General features: G+C 35.7%; 1 pseudogene; it reads left to right on the top strand.

Annotated features, from left to right (window-relative positions):
- Positions 1–4,221: 4,221 nt before the first annotated feature.
- The window catches only part of LOC137398130 (ATP-binding cassette sub-family F member 1-like), a 743,032-nt pseudogene continuing 731,778 nt past the window's right edge, over positions 4,222–15,475 (top strand).

Here is a 15,475-nt window from a genome sequence, read left to right as displayed (position 1 = left end):
ATTGTCAGGTCTGGGTCTCTTCTACTCACTAGCTGACCAGCTATTGGTAAGTTGTGGATTATTTTGTGTTATTTAGATGTCATGATGGAACCATTGTGTCAATAGTATATCTGTGTATATTTTGTTTTGTTAGAAGCTTCATAAAAAAGGTTAGATAACTCCTAAATTTATCTTCACTTTAACCATTTCATGACCAAGCTATCCTGATTCGTTGTCTGTCATTAGCTTATTATGGTTGATCTGTCATGTTTTGGATGTGCGTACTTGATCTTTTCAATTCTCTATTTCATCAAGTGCCGTCAGTTTCTATTATTAACTCTTATAATTACAGCACTATTTTGAAGACGTTGAAAAAGTTTTTAAGCTGATCTATTCATTTGCATAGCAAAAATTAAATATTGCATCGAAATAACCAATATTAACAAGATTGAGTTCACTGGTGTTATGAATTGGCGGTATAACTTTAGAATTTGCAGGAGTACTTAGTTTATAGTATATTCCATCTCCTTACTAGTTATAGTTATACCATGTTTCAATCACTCACTCTACACTCAACCTGCTCATTGCCAAATCTTCACTTTTCTTTTTTTAAGTACTTTAAGCGTTCCTACAACAGAAAGTTCTTACGTTCCTATAAGAACAGTGAAGTACATGTTAATTGCTTGATTCGGTCCAAGATCTTTCCAAACTCACCTCTTTAGCCATGCAAAAAGGAAAAACTTAACTCAACTTTTTTAATTTGTGGGCTGTATAGTAACTGCCATATAAGCGGTTTGCATCAGCAAATTTTCTCCCTTTTATGATCAATATCACTGGTTATATAGACCATGATTGTAGTAATTTTACAACGAGGAGATGAGAACTACACATTTTCTGCATTGATTTACAACGTTTTGCTTATTTGTTCCAATCAGTATGGTCTATTCTGCAAAGTAAAACTAATGAAACATTTTGTTATTGGTTCTACAATAAAGCAAAACGACAAAATCTTGATGTTTATTATAAACTAGACCCTTGTATAGAGAGGTCAAGGTTATAATAAAAGATAACTTTCGACGATACTTCAACTCTTGACATTCAGATTAGTAAACCGTCGCTTTAACACTTGCACCAATCAACTGCCTTTAAGTGTTATGTGCAATTTGCACAGCTGTCCTATTCTCGGTTTTATCGACACATTTGACGATCTATCCCAACAAATTAGTATGTCGCGAAAGATATGTATATAATAAATATCACGCTACACGCACATATATAACAATATTACGCTATATGCATGTTGTTTTTCCTCCGCAAGTGCGGTGAGATAAACTAACATTCTAATTGAATATGAAAACTCGACCGACTTGACACTTTACGTTATACAAACATTTTTAAATAGTATGAAGTGGAAACTAAATAAAATTTCTACGTTATCCGGAATTTATGTTATAGGAGATATACATTATAGGAGTGTCTAATGTATCTGATATACACATATGAGTGTCTACTGTATAGGAGTGTCTACTGTATAGGAGTGTCTTTTGTATAGGAGTGTCTACTGTATAGGAGTGTCTACTGTATAGGAGTGTCTACTGTATAGGAGTGTCTACTGTATAAGAGTGTCTATTGTATAAGAGTGTCTACTGTATATGAGTGTCTACTGTATAGGAGTGTCTACTGTATATGAGTGTCTACTGTATAGGAGTGTCTACTGTATAAGAGTGTCTACTGTATAGGAGTGTCTACTGTATAGGGGTGTCTGCTGTATAGGAGTGTCTACTGTATAGGAGTGTCTACTGTATATGAGTGTCTACTGTATAGGGGTGTCTGCTGTATAGGAGTGTCTACTGTATAGGAGTGTCTACTGTATAGGAGTGTCTACTGTATAGGAGTGTCTACTGTATAGGAGTGTCTACTGTATAAGAGTGTCTATTGTATAAGAGTGTCTACTGTATAGGAGTGTCTTTTGTATAGGAGTATCTACTGTATAGGAGTGTCTACTGTATAGGAGTGTCTACTGTATAAGAGTGTCTACTGTATATGAGTGTCTACTGTATATGAGTGTCTGATGTATCTGATATATACATTATAAGAGTGTCTACTGTATAAGAGTGTCTACTGTATAGGAGTGTCTACTGTATAGGAGTGTCTTTTGTATAGGAGTGTCTACTGTATAGGAGTGTCTACTGTATATGAGTGTCTACTGTATAGGAGTATCTACTGTATATGAGTGTCTACTGTATATGAGTGTCTACTGTATATGAGTGTCTGATGTATCTGATATATACATTATATGAGTGTCTACTGTATAAGAGTGTCTACTGTATAGGAGTGTCTACTGTATAGGAGTGTCTTTTGTATAGGAGTGTCTACTGTATAGGAGTGTCTACTGTATATGAGTGTCTACTGTATAGGGGTGTCTGCTGTATAGGAGTGTCTACTGTATAGGAGTGTCTACTGTATAGGAGTGTCTACTGTATAGGAGTGTCTACTGTATAGGAGTGTCTACTGTATAAGAGTGTCTATTGTATAAGAGTGTCTACTGTATAGGAGTGTCTTTTGTATAGGAGTATCTACTGTATAGGAGTGTCTACTGTATAGGAGTGTCTACTGTATAAAAGTGTCTACTGTATATGAGTGTCTACTGTATATGAGTGTCTGATGTATCTGATATATACATTATAAGAGTGTCTACTGTATAAGAGTGTCTACTGTATAGGAGTGTCTACTGTATAGGAGTGTCTTTTGTATAGGAGTGTCTACTGTATAGGAGTGTCTACTGTATATGAGTGTCTACTGTATAGGAGTATCTACTGTATATGAGTGTCTACTGTATATGAGTGTCTACTGTATATGAGTGTCTGATGTATCTGATATATACATTATATGAGTGTCTACTGTATAGGAGTGTCTACTGTATAGGAGTGTCTACTGTATAGGAGTGTCTTTTGTATAGGAGTGTCTACTGTATAGGAGTGTCTACTGTATATGAGTGTCTACTGTATAGGGGTGTCTGCTGTATAGGAGTGTCTACTGTATAGGAGTGTCTACTGTATAGGAGTGTCTACTGTATAGGAGTGTCTACTGTATAGGAGTGTCTACTGTATAAGAGTGTCTATTGTATAAGAGTGTCTACTGTATAGGAGTGTCTTTTGTATAGGAGTATCTACTGTATAGGAGTGTCTACTGTATAGGAGTGTCTACTGTATAAGAGTGTCTACTGTATATGAGTGTCTACTGTATATGAGTGTCTGATGTATCTGATATATACATTATAAGAGTGTCTACTGTATAAGAGTGTCTACTGTATAGGAGTGTCTACTGTATAGGAGTGTCTTTTGTATAGGAGTGTCTACTGTATAGGAGTGTCTACTGTATATGAGTGTCTACTGTATAGGAGTATCTACTGTATATGAGTGTCTACTGTATATGAGTGTCTACTGTATATGAGTGTCTGATGTATCTGATATATACATTATATGAGTGTCTACTGTATAAGAGTGTCTACTGTATAGGAGTGTCTACTGTATAGGAGTGTCTTTTGTATAGTAGTGTCTACTGTATAGGAGTGTCTTTTGTATAGGAGTGTCTACTGTATAGGAGTGTCTACTGTATATGAGTGTCTACTGTATAGGAGTATCTACTGTATATGAGTGTCTACTGTATATGAGTGTCTACTGTATATGAGTGTCTGATGTATCTGATATATACATTATATGAGTGTCTACTGTATAAGAGTGTCTACTGTATAGGAGCGTCTACTGTATTAGAGTGTCTATTGTATTAGAGTGTCTACTGTATAGGAGTGTCTTTTGTATAGGAGTGTCTACTGTATAGAAGTGTCTACTGTATAGGAGTGTCTACTGTATAGGAGTGTCTACTGTATAGGAGTGTCTACTGTATTAGAGTGTCTATTGTATAAGAGTGTCTACTGTATAGGAGTGTCTTTTGTATAGGAGTGTCTACTGTATAGGAGTGTCTACTGTATAGGAGTGTCTATTGTATAGGAGTGTCTACTGTATATGATTGTCTACTGTATATGAGTGTCTGATGTATCTGATATATACATTATATGAGTGTCTACTGTATAAGAGTGTCTACTGTATAGGAGTGTCTACTGTATAGGAGTGTCTTTTGTATAGGAGTGTCTACTGTATAGGAGTGTCTACTGTATATGAGTGTCTACTGTATAGGAGTATCTACTGTATATGAGTGTCTACTGTATATGAGTGTCTGCTAATGCCTACTACTTTTAACAATGAGGCCACCTCGACTAGTCAAGGTGAGAAATAGTCAAAACATGGGACATAAACAGAAACATTCATAATATTTTACAGAAACAATAATAAATGAATTGGAAAAAAGTTATTTAGTTATAAGATTTAGCTCATGACATCAGCTACCAGTTGCTATCTGACTGCTGCTTCCAGTTTGACATTTCAGCTTCATTTGTTTCTCAAATTCTTCTACACAGCCTGTCGATGAATTGGACAGCAGCAAGCTAAGATCGCACCCCTATTATACTAAATAAAATAATTATTACTAATAACTAATAGTCTCACTTTTATTAGGGAATGTTTAAACTGACTTAGCTTGCATACTCTTTATTGGTTTTTCTCTTTAATTTTTAATTTTCAAAAAACAATTTTTTCTAGAGATTTTAAACCCTCAAAGTTAGAAATTTGAGTTTTGTTATAAGTGTTTGCTGAAATTCTCAGTCGTATGTTTGAAAGTTTTTAGAGGTTTGACTTAACTATAAAGATGGGCTTAGTTGGCACTGTTCAGGCTGCTATATGGTAGCTTTGATTCCTTCTGTTACAGAAGGAGGAGGAGGCGGAGCCAACAGCTTAGCTCATCTGAAAAGAGCTAAAGAAAATAAAGAAACTGAAGCTATTTGAGGAGCAGTTGGATGCTCTGAAGGCTGAGGACCAGTTTACCCTCTCACAGGCCGATAAGTCGAGCAAGTCATGTAATCTCCTTGACAATGCCCTTGACATTAAGGTTAGGCTCCATTGCTCCTCAGTCACATTTAACCACAGTGGTGACCGTCATTCTGGAACCTCTTATAGTAAACATGTTATTTCTTATTAATTCATTGTTTGGAAAAACTTAACTCAACATTTTTAATTTGTGGGCTGTATAGTAACTGCCATATAAGCGGTTTGCATCAGCAAATTTTCTCCCTTTTATGATCAATATCACTGGTTATATAGACCATGATTGTAGTAATTTTACAACGAGGAGATGAGAACTACACATTTTCTGCATTGATTTACAACGTTTTGCTTATTTGTTCCAATCAGTATGGTCTATTCTGCAAAGTAAAACTAATGAAACATTTTGTTATTGGTTCTACAATAAAGCAAAACGACAAAATCTTGATGTTTATTATAAACTAGACCCTTGTATAGAGAGGTCAAGGTTATAATAAAAGATAACTTTCGACGATACTTCAACTCTTGACATTCAGATTAGTAAACCGTCGCTTTAACACTTGCACCAATCAACTGCCTTTAAGTGTTATGTGCAATTTGCACAGCTGTCCTATTCTCGGTTTTATCGACACATTTGACGATCTATCCCAACAAATTAGTATGTCGCGAAAGATATGTATATAATAAATATCACGCTACACGCACATATATAACAATATTACGCTATATGCATGTTGTTTTTCCTCCGCAAGTGCGGTGAGATAAACTAACATTCTAATTGAATATGAAAACTCGACCGACTTGACACTTTACGTTATACAAACATTTTTAAATAGTATGAAGTGGAAACTAAATAAAATTTCTACGTTATCCGGAATTTATGTTATAGGAGATATACATTATAGGAGTGTCTAATGTATCTGATATACACATATGAGTGTCTACTGTATAGGAGTGTCTACTGTATAGGAGTGTCTTTTGTATAGGAGTGTCTACTGTATATGAGTGTCTACTGTATAGGAGTGTCTACTGTATAGGAGTGTCTACTGTATAAGAGTGTCTACTGTATAGGAGTGTCTACTGTATAGGGGTGTCTCCTGTATAGGACTGTCTACTGTATAGGAGTGTCTACTGTATAGGAGTGTCTACTGTATAGGAGTGTCTACTGTATAGGAGTGTCTACTGTATAAGATTGTCTATCGTATAAGAGTGTCTACTGTATAGGAGTGTCTTTTGTATAGGAGTGTCTACTGTATAGGAGTGTCTACTGTATAGGAGTGTCTACTGTATAAGAGTGTCTACTGTATATGAGTGTCTACTGTATATGAGTGTCTGATGTATCTGATATATACATTATATGAGTGTCTACTGTATAAGAGTGTCTACTGTATAGGAGTGTCTTTTGTATAGGAGTGTCTACTGTATAGGAGTGTCTACTGTATATGAGTGTCTACTGTATAGGAGTATCTACTGTATATGAGTGTCTACTGTATATGAGTGTCTACTGTATATGAGTGTCTGATGTATCTGATATATACATTATATGAGTGTCTACTGTATAAGAGTGTCTACTGTATAGGAGTGCCTACTGTATAGGAGTGTATTTTGTATAGGAGTGTCTACTGTATAGGAGTGTCTACTGTATATGAGTGTCTACTGTATAGGAGTGTCTACTGTATTATAGTGTCTATTGTATAAAAGTGTCTACTGTATAGGAGTGTCTTTTGTATAGGAGTGTCTACTGTATAGGAGTGTCTACTGTATAGGAGTGTCTACTGTATAGGAGTGTCTACTGTATAGGAGTGTCTACTGTATTAGAGTGTCTATTGTATAAGAGTGTCTACTGTATAGGAGTGTCTTTTGTATAGGAGTGTCTATTGTATAGGAGTGTCTACTGTATATGATTGTCTACGGTATATGAGTGTCTGATGTATCTGATATATACATTATATGAGTGTCTACTGTATAGGAGTGTCTACTGTATAGGAGTGTCTTTTGTATAGGAGTGTCTTTTGTATAGGAGTGTCTACTGTATATGAGTGTCTACTGTATAGGAGTATCTACTGTATATGAGTGTCTACTGTATATGAGTGTCTACTGTATATGAGTGTCTGATGTATCTGATATATACATTATATGAGTGTCTACTGTATAAGAGTGTCTACTGTATAGGAGTGCCTACTGTATAAGAGTGTATTTTGTATAGGAGTGTCTACTGTATAGGAGTGTCTACTGTATATGAGTGTCTACTGTATAGGAGTGTCTACTGTATTAGAGTGTCTATTGTATAAGAGTGTCTACTGTATAGGAGTGTCTTTTGTATAGGAGTGTCTACTGTATAGGAGTGTCTACTGTATAGGAGTGTCTACTGTATAGGAGTGTCTACTGTATAGGAGTGTCTACTGTATAGGAGTGTCTACTGTATAGGAGTGTCTACTGTATAGGAGTGTCTACTGTATAGGAGTGTCTACTGTATTAGAGTGTCTATTGTATAAGAGTGTCTACTGTATATGAGTGTCTTTTGTATAGGAGTGTCTATTGTATAGGAGTGTCTACTGTATATGATTGTCTACGGTATATGAGTGTCTGATGTATCTGATATATACATTATATGAGTGTCTACTGTATAGGAGTGTCTACTGTATAGGAGTGTCTTTTGTATAGGAGTGTCTTTTGTATAGGAGTGTCTACTGTATAGGAGTGTCTACTGTATATGAGTGTCTACTGTATAGGAGTATCTACTGTATATGAGTGTCTACTGTATATGAGTGTCTGCTAATGCCTACTACTTTTAACAATGAGGCCACCTCGACTAGTCAAGGTGAGAAATAGTCAAAACATGGGACATAAACAGAAACATTCATAATATTTTACAGAAACAATAATAAATGAATTGGAAAAAAGTTATTTAGTTATAAGATTTAGCTCATGACATCAGCTACCAGTTGCTATCTGACTGCTGCTTCCAGTTTGACATTTCAGCTTCATTTGTTTCTCAAATTCTTCTACACTGCCTGTCGATGAATTGGACAGCAGCAATTGCTAAGATCGCACCCCTATTATACTAAATAAAATAATTATTACTAATAACTAATAGTCTCACTTTTATTAGGGAATGTTTAAACTGACTTAGCTTGCATACTCTTTATTGGTTTTTCTCTTTAATTTTTAATTTTCAAAAAACAATTTTTTCTAGAGATTTTAAACCCTCAAAGTTTGAAATTTGAGTTTTGTTATAAGTGTTTACTGAAATTCTCAGTCGTATGTTTGAAAGTTTGTAGAGGTTTGACTTAACTATAAAGATGGGCTTAGTTGGCACTGTTCAGGCTGCTATATGGTAGCTTTGATTCCTTCTGTTACAGAAGGAGGAGGAGGCGGAGCCAACAGCTTAGCTCATCTGAAAAGAGCTAAAGAAAATGAAGAAACTGAAGCTATTTGAGGAGCAGTTGGATGCTCTGAAGGCTGAGGACCAGTTTACCCTCTCACAGGCCGATAAGTCGAGCAAGTCATGTAATCTCCTTGACAATGCCCTTGACATTAAGGTTAGACTCCATTGCTCCTCAGTCATATTTAACCACAGTGGTGACCGTCATTCTGGAACCTCTTATAGTAAACATGTTATTTCTTATTAATTCATTGTTTGTTAAATATTCATTTGATGAATTATGTCATTATGTGCATAAATGGAAATTTAAGGATGCTTTACATATGAATATTTGTTATAATAAGACCCAAGTATGTTTGTTCGAAGACATGGTTAGATGTTGAAAAAAATTATATCGCCCAAGATTCACAGTAGGACATTCGGATTAACAGCTGAGGACGCTGCCACTCGCACCAATCAACTCCCTTGTAGCATTTAAGAATAATTGTGCACATAGATATTACACATGACAATCTCTCACAGCTCACGAGGCTACCAGAGTGGTAGTCTTATTAAATATCGACTGATATTTGCCTCCTTAGCCTGGTTTTGGTGTAACTTGGCAGTATCTGTGCATTACAGCAAATTCATTAAAAATAAGTTTATATTTATACACAAAATTGACCAAATTTTAGCATTGTTGTTGAGCATGCATAAATACACAGCTATATCAGGGTAGTAAATTGGTGGCCTCTGGGTAGGAGCATTGTCTTAGTTGCCAAGTATTTATTGTTAATCAAAGGAAAGGATAAAATGTGTGCCCGATGAATAGATTACGTTTTTTGAGAATATTCAGTGACATACAGAATGGCTGCAAAACTTGCTGTTCAAATCTTTACTATAGTACAAACCGTATCCATCCTTCTGTCTAAAGCATAGCTAAGAGGTAAAGCCTGGTTCCTGTGTACGCCCCAAGCACCTGCAACATCGCTGCCAGGTTATCAGCGGTGAAATGTGAACCTGCACGCTGTTCAACTTTCGCTAAGAGTCGCAGGCAAAACCTTCATAAAATACACTGCAAAGGTTAAGGTCAGCATTTTTGAAATGGTATGGCTAAGAAACATTTTTATGCAAGTGTTTGCGATGCATCTTTATGTGAGCAGAAGCCACTGAGCCTAGCACTGCAAGTGTCTGGCTGCACGAGATTACTGTCGGGGTCTCACTCTCAATATGGGAACCAGGCTTTAGGGTAAAAAGCGTCACAACTGAAATTGAACTCGAATATTTGACTCTGTAGGCAGGCACACTACTAACTGCATTGCTCTATCATCTTGCAACAAGTTAGAATAAATGTGTGCATATTTATTACACCTGATGATCTTTCACGGCATACTCGACTGCCAGTGGAGAAGTATGTATGTTTTGAGATAATAAAGAAAGTTTTTACGATAATTGACATGAAAAATGAAAAATAAAATTAGGCAGTCCCATAGTTATGATCACCACTGTATGCCCGTCTGCAAGCCTTCTATCAAAGCATGCGCTCAGTTCGAGTTTGTAGAAAGGTGGCGACACGGCAGTAGCCAATCAGAGTTCAGTTTCGCTAATTCATTTATCACTAGTGCTTTATTAGGCAACTGTGAAACAACTACTATAAATTTATCAGCGCTCAAACCAAACAAGTTTCCTCATTTTGATTAATATAATTAGGAATAATATAATTAATTAATATAATATATATTAATACTATTTTGGCTAACTATTGAGTTTTATTACTTTTATAACATGAATAATTGTTCAATCTGTTCTTTCATCACAATTATACTTAAGAAAAAGCCTATCAGGATTTTCTGTGTTCTTGTTAATAGTTGACAAGTTTTTGGGATGCAGTGACAACCCTTTCAGTGAACTTTCAACTACGTTTCATGAAAATGTGACGATTTTGTTGGGGATTTCAAGTGGTTGTCGATTATTGCCTGGCGACTGTGATTGACATTGGCTGTCAGGTGGTTGTCAATAGCTGGCAAGTGATAGTTGAAGGCTTTTTAGACCGTTGTTGATGTCTGCTAAATGATTCGCCAATGATGTATTGGATTGGCGATGGCTGTCAGATGTGTCAAGTGAAAGTGGTGGCTGCCTGCTCCTCACATAATTCTATGACAGACAGGGAATGTTGCAGGTATAGAACTTTTCAATAAGCGCACGTGGAAAAGACTTGTTTGTGAATACGTCTTTCACCATAGCCAACCAAAGGAGGTATGGTCTCGTTGGGCCCAATGGGCATGGGAAGACAACTCTATTCAACCACATAGCCCAGCATTAACTGAATATTCCACCTAGCATCGATATCTTGCTCGGTGAACAAGGTGAGTTTTTGTTAACTGTTTTCCTTCAGAACAGCAAATCGGAAAAATAAACTGGGCTTCATCACAAGCTCATAATTTTGTCACTTTTTATAAAGTTTCAATGTGTTTGGATTTAAAAAGATTGTTGCACAAACTACGGCTCTGTGATCTTGGTTGGTCTGAGTCCAATGGCAAGGAAATCACTGGAGACATCCCAGTTGCAGAGAGCAATTTAAGTCTGTATGTCTTTCTGTATGTCCAGCTATGGCTATTAAAATCTTTTACTATATACTTTATACCCCCTTGTTCCGATTTCACACGCTGAATATCGTCTTAATTGAAACACTTTCATCTCTATGAAACACGATGCGTTTTCGTGAACTATTTCCGCTTCTTGTAAGGTTCAATTACTAAATCAGCAAAAGTATTATCTCGAGTAGGAATAGCCTATACATTCTCTCTCCGTTCGGTCAGACAAAGACAGTATGATATCTCATTTTTACATTTTACCAGCATCGAGAAGTACCAGTATTGGCATATTCAAAGTTTTGATGGATAGATTCTGCTGGAACACTAACATTGTTTATACACACACTTATATGCACAAATTATTATTATTAATTCAACTTATTCAGGATTTTTTTTTCAGTTTGTATTAATTTTATTATTACCAAGTCATTTTTTATTGTAATCCCAGCAAAACAGACTTAATTAAGCTATTACTTACTAATTATTTCACACTTACATTTAAACACTTTTATAGTTGTTTTATTTTGTTTCTTAATTTATTTGATGGTTGCGTGTCACAAAAATTTTGTCTCATACTGTACCTATACTGTTCATAGAGGTGAAGGCAGACGATACACCCGCTATACTCGCTGTCCTAAATGCTGACAAGAAGCGTCTGGAGTTGTTAGAGCTAGAGAAGAAGTTGTCCGCTGACGTTGAAAACAGGCAGGCTGACGCGGGCACCCGCCTCGAGGAAGTGAGAATATCCCTCAACTTTTCCTGAGGCTAGGAGAGTGAATGATATAGGAACTTGTCGAGGCATTTCAATATTTATGTGTAAACTCATAGGCATAACATATGTATAGATACATATTTGCTTACTGATAGATCTAACTGCATAGATCAACAGCACTAGTTTTCATAGAAAGTAACTAGACTGCCGTAACCAAGTATCATCAATAACATTGAGTGGCTTTTTACATTTTGTTGCTTATCTGAGCTCATCTGGGAATCTCCTGCCTCCCGACAGTGTGTATTTGATCACCTGTTCAATGTGGAGTTGCCTTCTCTTTAAAACTTGGGATGGTTCCATTACAGTTAAAGACAAACTTACACTAAATTCTTTTACACTTATTATTTCACATTTACATTTAAACACTTTTCCAGTTGTTTTATTTTGTTTCTTAATTTATTTGATGGTTGCGCGTCACAACAATTTTGTCTCACACAGTACCTATACTGTTCGTAGAGGTAAAGGCAGACGATACACCCGCTATACTCGCTGTCCTAAATGCTGACAAGAAGTGTCTGGAGTAGCTAGAGCTAGAGAAGAAGTTGTCTGCTGACTTGGAAAATAGGAAGGCTGACACGGGCATTCGTCTTACGGAGGTGAGAATATCCCTCAACTGTTCCTGAGGCTGGGAGAATGAATGATATAGGCACTTTTGGAGGCATTTTAATATCTATGTGTGAAATTATAGGCATAAAATATGTATAGATACATCTTTGCTTACTAATAGACCTGATTGCATAGATTGATAGCTCTAGTTTTCACAGAAGATAACTAAACTACTGTGACCATGTACCATCGTTAACTTGATTAGCTTTATTGTGTTTTGCTGCTTATCTGAGCTCATCTGGGAATCCCTACCTCCCGACTGTGTATTTGATCTCCTGTTCAATGTGGAGTTGTTTACTCTTTAAAACTTGGGCTTGTTTCATTACGGTTAAAGATAAACTTACACTAAATTATAGTAGTTCTTATCAGAGAATATCAGTATCTTCTATCATTTGTGATTGTTTATGATGTTGAAGGGGAGCTAGCTCCCAGGATGTTTCAAGATTAAAATCTTCATAAATTGAACACAATTAAAGCACTCAGATTCAAGAAAGTGTGATTATGGCATCTATAGTTGCTAAGAGACAGAATAGAGGCAACTTTAACATAATAGCTGATATTAATAATGAGAGAGACCGGTCAGCTGAGCAAATAGTGCCGTTATTTCAGCATGTATTTTTCTCCTTGACATTTTAACCACGATCTTTACTTGATTTTAACCTTGAAGCATCGTGGTGGTCAAATTTCTTCAAACGTCAAAAAAGTCACAAATGATAGAACAACACTGATAATTTTTGAAGATAACTAGTACCACAATTTATATATATATATATATATATATATATACAGTCAAACATGGATAACTCGTCCACGGATAGCTCGAAAAAATGGTTAATTCGAACATTTCCTTTGGTCCGTTCCCACGTAATGATAAATTGCTATAGATAACTCGAATTCAACACTGTTAATTCGAACTGTTTTTTTGCCCAACAGCTACCGAAACGGTTGTTTTCGCTTTAGAAAATCACTTTATTCAAAGCCATAGAGGTAAACTTCATCTTTTCGTAATTCATAAGCGTCGTTATTACCACCATCGGCAAAATATTTTTGTCAACGACTTTTCTAAAAGTTTGGTGAAATTTGATTTATACAGCGATACGATGAATAGCACGGGCTAGCCGGGTCACGCGCGCAAGAATTTTCGCCACGCACATACAAAACAAAAATCGCATGTTGTTTTGTATGTGCGTGGCGAAAATCCTTGAGTGCGTGACTCGGCTAGCAACTTTAAGACACTACAAAACACTATTCATCGTTTGACCTAAACACAGAATACGTGTGTACATTCAATAAGTATCTATTAAAAAAGCGTGAGTGATATAGAATGTACCGTAAAACCTCGTAAAACTTCTAATTGAACTGCCTCGGAGTGTTGCTCTTAACGAATTCCAGGTAAAGTAAGGTAATCTGCATAAACTTCAAGAAAAAACGGCAAAATTGATCGTGGGTAAAACCCCAAAAGAAAAAAATGTCTTTTCTTTTGAGCATTTCAACAACGATCAAGTTTTGCCAATGTCAATCTGAAAAACGTCCTGGCAATAACATCACCTCAAACAACAAACCAATCTCAAGTGATAGAAAAATCTCTATACTTTTTCATGAAAACGTTTTAAACTTTACATTAGAAGCATTTAATTTGAAACAAGCCATTTGTGCTTTTGATTTATATTATAGTTTGTATATGTACATGTATCTACTAATAAATAAGTAAATATATGGACTTGTGACAGTGCTCTGATAACTTGAATGCTCTGATAATTCGAACACTTTTGCTCGGTCCCTTGAAGTTCGAGTTATCCATGTTTGACTGTATATGTAAAGATATATTTAAGTTTTTTTTAAATGTACAATTATATTTATATATAAAGATATATTTGTATTTAAATATTTGTTTGTATATAAATATATATAAACATATTTGTGTATAAATATATATGTATTTATATATTTAACTTAATATTTAAATATATAATTGTATTTATAAGTATATATTTATAAATATATATGTAAATAAATGTTCTATTTTTTGGTTTTATCTCGAGTTCATTAAAAAATTGAGGTTGACAAACTATTTCTCCTTGTGTGTACTACAAGGCATTATTGTTAAAATGTTGTGAATGAAAATAGAGACCGCAACTACATCTGATTGTATTTGTTAGGTATCTGAGGAAATGAAAGCTATCAGAGTACATTCAGCGGAACCTAAGGCTAGGTGTATCTTAGCCGGTCTCGGTTTCACCAAGGAGATACAGAAGAGACCGACCAAACACTTCTCTGGTGGCTGGAGGATGAGAGTTTTTCTTGCAAGGTCTGTCCTCTAGGACTATAGAAGTCAGAATATTGGTCTATTGTGGTGCATGCATAGGAGGGTTATCACCTCGTTATTATATTGTAAGATTACTGTTTATTCATTTATACTTGTATATTTACTAATACCATGGTAATGTGGGAGGCTGTGAGAAATTGTAAGGTGTAATAACTAATTGCACAATTATTCCATAGTGTGGAAAGCAGTCAATTGGCACAGGTGGAGGAGTGACAATTCATGAACTTAAAAGCTGTGAGTTCGAATCCTCTTTAAAGCGATCTTTTTTACTTGTTTTCTGCTAAGAGAACGGATATTAGGTGGAAGATTGTTCAAGCAGCTGATCGAAGAATGACAAACATGACAGCATTTCAGCGTAATTTCCGAACTTCTTTGATGGCTTCTTGCGGAACTGCCACCATGATAAAATGTCGAACTCACTAAGATACCCAATATTTGATGATGGTTTTGAAAAGCACACATAATTATGTAATACACAGTCATTAAGCTACTAAAACTGATTTGTTTTTATAAGAGACAAAATACTTGCCATAGATTGCATCACCAACAAGTGTTACATGCAAGATTCAAAATAAAACACTTTGAAATCCGCATTAAAATGTTGTATAGAATAAAATTTACACATTTTTCAGAGCCTTGTTCCTTCAGCCGACCTTCTTGCTGCTCGATGAAACGACCAATCACCTCCATCTGAATGCTGTCATGTGGCTAGACAATTACCTTCAGAATTGGAAAAAGACCTTTCTGATTGTCTCCTACGACCAGTCTTTTCTCGACAATGTCTGCACTGACACTATTCACCTTGACATGCAAAAGCTCTTTTTCTACAAAGGCAACTATGGTGAGTACCTGCATTATATTAGGAACCTAGGTTATATTTAGGTTTCTCAAGGGTAA

The sequence above is a fragment of the Watersipora subatra genome, chromosome 6 (assembly GCF_963576615.1).
Source record: "Watersipora subatra chromosome 6, tzWatSuba1.1, whole genome shotgun sequence".
NCBI classification, from domain to species: Eukaryota; Metazoa; Bryozoa; class Gymnolaemata; order Cheilostomatida; family Watersiporidae; genus Watersipora; species Watersipora subatra.
This window is presented reverse-complemented; position numbering and strand designations above follow the sequence as displayed.